Raw genomic sequence first — 6,000 nt, forward strand, 5'->3', positions numbered from 1 at the left:
TCCCGGGCCTCAATCTGCTATACATGGGTCGGCTCCGCCCCCCCCCCACCCCACAAGGCTCCTGAGCACTTTTACAATCACTTTTATTCCAGAATTATTACAATTTTTACAATGACATTTCAGGGAGATAAAAAAAAAAACCTATTTACATTGGCATAGAAAGGAACGGAGCGTTTCCACCCCAAGACTGCCGCCAACAACGATTGGGTGAGGAGCCGGAGAAGAGGCGGAACATTTCCCGGGGAAGATCATTCCTGAGTGAAGGAAGAAGACGATGTGCGGCAAATACAGAATCATTTGTGTCTCAGCTTTCCCTCCATTCTCAACGGTCTACGCCGCCCCCTACTGTCTGTGTACCTGTACTGCAGAGATAAAGGGGGGGTCCTTGGCAGGCACTGCTGCCCTCTACTGTCCATGTCCCTGTACTGCAGAGGTAAAGGGGGGGTCCTTGGTAGGCACTGCCGCCCTCTACTGTCCATGTCCCTGTACTGCAGAGGTAAGGGGGGGGGGTCCTTGGCAGGCACTGCCGCCCTCTACTGTCCATGTCCCTGTACTGCAGAGGTAAAGGGGGGGTCCTTGGCAGGCACTGCCGCCCTCTACTGTCCATGTCCCTGTACTGCAGAGGTAAAGGGGGGGTCCTTGGCAGGCACTGCCGCCCTCTACTGTCCATGTCCCTGTACTGCAGAGGTAAAGGGGGGGTCCTTGGCAGGCACTGCCACCCTCTACTGTCTGTGTCCCTGTACTGCAGAGGTAAAGGGGGGGTCCTTGGCAGGCACTGCCGCCCTCTACTGTCCATGTCCCTGTACTGCAGAGGTAAAGGGGGGGTCCTTGGTAGGCACTGCCGCCCTCTACTGTCCATGTCCCTGTACTGCAGAGGTAAGGGGGGGGTCCTTGGCAGGCACTGCCGCCCTCTACTGTCTGTGGCCCTGTACTGCAGAGGTAAAGGGGGGGGGGGGTCCTTGGCAGGCACTGCCACCCTCTACTGTCCGTGGCCCTCTACTGCAAAGGTAATGGGTGTCCTTGGCAGGCACTGCCACCCTCTACTGTCCGTGGCCCTGTACTGCAGAGGTAAGGGGGGGGTCCTTGGTAGGCACTGCCGCCCTCTACTGTCCATGTCCCTGTACTGCAGAGGTAAAGGGGGGGTCCTTGGTAGGCACTGCCGCCCTCTACTGTCCATGTCCCTGTACTGCAGAGGTAAAGGGGGGGTCCTTGGCAGGCACTGCTGCCCTCTACTGTCCATGTCCCTGTACTGCAGAGGTAAAGGGGGGGTCCTTGGTAGGCACTGCCGCCCTCTACTGTCCATGTCCCTGTACTGCAGAGGTAAAGGGGGGGTCCTTGGTAGGCACTGCCGCCCTCTACTGTCTGTGTCCCTGTACTGCAGAGGTAAAGGGGGGGTCCTTGGCAGGCACTGCCGCCCTCTACTGTCCATGTCCCTGTACTGCAGAGGTAAAGGGGGGGTCCTTGGTAGGCACTGCCGCCCTCTACTGTCCATGTCCCTGTACTGCAGAGGTAAAGGGGGGGTCCTTGGTAGGCACTGCCGCCCTCTACTGTCCATGTCCCTGTACTGCAGAGGTAAAGGGGGGGTCCTTGGCAGGCACTGCCGCCCTCTACTGTCCATGTCCCTGTACTGCAGAGGTAAAGGGGGGGTCCTTGGCAGGCACTGCCGCCCTCTACTGTCCATGTCCCTGTACTGCAGAGGTAAAGGGGGGGTCCTTGGCAGGCACTGCCACCCTCTACTGTCTGTGTCCCTGTACTGCAGAGGTAAAGGGGGGGTCCTTGGCAGGCACTGCCGCCCTCTACTGTCCATGTCCCTGTACTGCAGAGGTAAAGGGGGGGTCCTTGGTAGGCACTGCCGCCCTCTACTGTCCATGTCCCTGTACTGCAGAGGTAAGGGGGGGGTCCTTGGCAGGCACTGCCGCCCTCTACTGTCTGTGGCCCTGTACTGCAGAGGTAAAGGGGGGGGGGGGGGTCCTTGGCAGGCACTGCCACCCTCTACTGTCCGTGGCCCTCTACTGCAAAGGTAATGGGTGTCCTTGGCAGGCACTGCCACCCTCTACTGTCCGTGGCCCTGTACTGCAGAGGTAAGGGGGGGGTCCTTGGCAGGCACTGCCACCCTCTACTGTCCGTGGCCCTGTACTGCAGAGGTAATGGGGGGGGGGGTATCCATGGCCCTGTACCGCAGATGTAATGGGGGTGTCCCTGTCAGGCACTGCCGCCCTCTACTGTTCGTGGCCCTGCACTGCAGATGTAATGGGTGTCCCTGGCAGGCACTGCCGCCCCCTGCAGGGGAAATACACTATCTGCTCTATTACATGGAATAAATGGGGCTAAGAACCTAAAGTGGACCGGTCTCAGGAGATATAGAGAGACTTCCTTGCTGGGCTCGCAGACAGAATTCTGCATCTCTCTCAGGGATTGGGGCTTTAGAGAAGCTGGAGGATCAGTAAGGCAGCCAGTCAAGCAGCATTTTTAGGAGAGATCAGCCATGGAAGTCTATGTACTTCTCCTGAGATGCCCAAAATGAGACACTCCGTGCTGGCTGGGTAGCCTTCCCTATGGCTGACCATCCCCCGGGGAAGGCACAGTCGGCCATGTTGGATTATTGCAGACAAATTCTGCTCCCCCAGATTACTTCTCTGCTGACAGGAACGACACCCTCCCCCATAAAAACACAAATCCCTGCAGACGGAATCTCTCACCGCTGAAAGTCCTCGTCATCTCTGAGGAGTTTTTCTGCAGGATGACATCTCACCCCCCCCTCCCTCTTCCAATCTACACCCCCTCCAAGCGTAAGGCTGCCTGTGACCAGTGAGTGACGACCGCAGGAGACTGACTGTCACAAGGCAGGCCATGTTCTGCCCTCCAGCAATGTGAGCCATGCTCCCTCTGGTGGTCATTCTGTACATTGCAATATCATGGCTGCAGCTTTTTGGCATCAGTGGAAGATCATAGAAGAGCACATATGGAGATAGAGAAGGCGGCACTCAGACCAGCCCCGCCCACCCTGGCAAATCCGTATGGAGACATGCATAATAAGTGAAGTCCGGGGTGTTCAGAGGCTGCAGTGTGACGTACAGAGCATGCACAGCACGTTCCGCCATCTATACAATACGCAGGTCACATGACACTGACGTGGTCAGAGAAGGCTTGTGTGGGGTCCCAGCTGTCCTTAACAACACAACAAATTCTCTCCAGAGTCCTCAGGGCATTGTGGGTAGTAATGGGGTCCATATCCAGCCCGTTCTGTGTGATGAGGAGCCGCCGCAGCCGAATGTTCCCCAATCCCTCCAACTTCTTCGCAAACTGGAGCAAACCGGCCGAGGTGATACAATTGGAGCTGTGAGGGAAAGAGATGGGTAAGCAAAACTCCACCCTAAACATTTACCCCCTCCCCCGTACATTGACCCTCCTATCCTGAACATTCATCCCCCTCCCCCCCGTACATTCACCCTCCTACCCTGAACATTAATCCCCCTCCCCCCCCGTACATTCACCCTCCTACCCTGAACATTCATCCCCCTCCCCCGTACATTGACCCTCCTATCCTGAACATTCATCCCCCTCCCCCCCGTACATTCACCCTCCTACCCTGAACATTCATCCCCCTCCCCCCGTACATTCACCCTCCTATCCTGAACATTCATCCCCCCTCCCCCTGTACATTCACCCTCCTACCCTGAACATTCATCCCCCTGCCCCCCGTACATTCACCCTCCTACCCTGAACATTCATCCCCCTCCCCCCCGTACATTCACCCTCCTACCCTGAACATTAATCCCCCCCCCGTACATTCATCCCCCTCCCCCCCGTACATTCACCCTCCTATCCTGAACATTCATCCCCCCTCCCCCTGTACATTCACCCTCCTACCCCAAACATTCATCCCCCTCCCCCCTGTACATTGACCCCCCTACCCTGAACCTTCACCCCCCCCGTACATTCATCCCCCTACCCCCCCCCCCCCCCCCGTACATTGACCTTCCCGCCCCTTCACCCTCCTACCCTGAACATTCATCCCCCTCCCCCCCGTACATTCACCCTCCTACCCCGAACATTCATCCCCCTCCCCCCCGTACATAGACCCCCCTACCCTGAACATTCATCCCCCTCCCCCCCGTACATTCACCCTCCTATCCTGAACATTCATCCCCCCCCCATACATTCACCCCCCCTACCCCGAACATTCATCCCCCTCCCCCCTGTACATTTACCTCCCTGCACCCCAAACATTCATCCCTCCATCCCAACTATTCACCTCCCGTCCCAAACATTCATCCCCCCCATCCCAACTATTCACCTCCCGTGTCAAACATTCATCCCCCCCATCCCAACTATTCAACACCCGTCCCAAACATTCATCCCCCCATCCCAACTATTCACCTCCCGTCCCAAACATTCATCCCCCCATCCCAACTATTCACCTCCCGTGTCAAACATTCATCCCCCCATCCCAACTATTCACCTCCCTGTCCCAAACATTCATCCCCCCATCCCAACTATTCAACACCCGTCCCAAACATTCATCCCCCCCATCCCAACTATTCACCTCCCTGTCCCAAACATTCATCCCCCCATCCCAACTATTCAACACCCGTCCCAAACATTCATCCCCCCCCATCCCAACTATTCACCTCCCGTCCCAAACATTCATCCCCCCCATCCCAACTATTCACCTCCCGTCCCAAACATTCATCCCCCCATCCCAACTATTCACCTCCCTGTCCCAAACATTCATCCCCCCATCCCAACTATTCAACACCCGTCCCAAACATTCATCCCCCCCATCCCAACTATTCACCTCCCTGTCCCAAACATTCATCCCCCCATCCCAACTATTCAACACCCGTCCCAAACATTCATCCCAACTATTCACCTCCCACCCCAAACATTCATCCCCCATCCCAACTATTCACCTCCCGTCCCAAACATTCATCCCCCCATCCCAACTATTCACCTCCCTGTCCCAAACATTCATCCCCCCATCCCAACTATTCAACACCCGTCCCAAACATTCATCCCAACTATTCACCTCCCACCCCAAACATTCATCCCCCATCCCAACTATTCACCTCCCGTCCCAAACATTCATCCCCCCCATGCCAACTATTCACCTCCCATTCCAAAAATGTACCTCCCTCCACCCCAAACATTCACCCCCCATCCCAACTATTCACCTCCCGTCCCAAACATTCATCCCCCCATCCAAAACATTTACCTCCCTCCACCCCAACTATTCACCTCCTGTCCCAACTATTCACCAACCTGCCCCAAACATTCATCCCCCCATCCCAACTACTCACCTCCCATTCCAAAAATGTACCTCCCTCCACCCCAAACATTCACCCTCCCATGCCAACTATTCACCTCCCCAGCCTTGTAAAGCCACCTGCAGAAAGCTGGATGGATCATTTTACATTTTTCAATACAATTTAATTCATAAAAATCAGACATTTCACTTTTGATCCTCCCATTCTCACCAATCTCCTCCTCCATTGAGGGACACAGGAATCAGATGTTTGGGTTACGCTGCCACCAGAAAATCGTATGGCGGCCCAGTATAACCCTGCCCACTCCCAGCATGCCTCAGGGTTTTTTTGCTCGTGTCCTGGGAGGGTGGACAGCTCTACTGTGAAGTCTAACCGCCATTGGCTGTCACTTTTCTTCCTCCTCCATTGACTTTAGAAAAGATTCCTCATTTCTTCGCTGCCTGAGCCGGCCTCTGCATTGGGATCCACCTGGCCTTGGCAGCAGCTTTGGAGGTCAAACCAGGAACTCCCGGGACATGACATTGCGGAGCCAGCCTGGAATGTGACCCTCGGGCCCCGGGGCTCTGCTTTGTGTCTGATAGAAGAGAGCCACAGAGCGCATTCCAGGGCCGGGGTGAGGAAAGCCATTTGAGCTGAAGGACCAGGAAAGGCCTCAGTATCTGCACAGCCGGGCAGCTTTCCCACTGTGCGTCCCCGCCGGGGCAGCATTCCCACTGTGTGTCACCGCCGGTTT

Source organism: Pelophylax lessonae, assembly GCF_965119305.1.
Source record: "Pelophylax lessonae genome assembly, contig: HAP1_SCAFFOLD_214, whole genome shotgun sequence".
Taxonomy (NCBI): domain Eukaryota; kingdom Metazoa; phylum Chordata; class Amphibia; order Anura; family Ranidae; genus Pelophylax; species Pelophylax lessonae.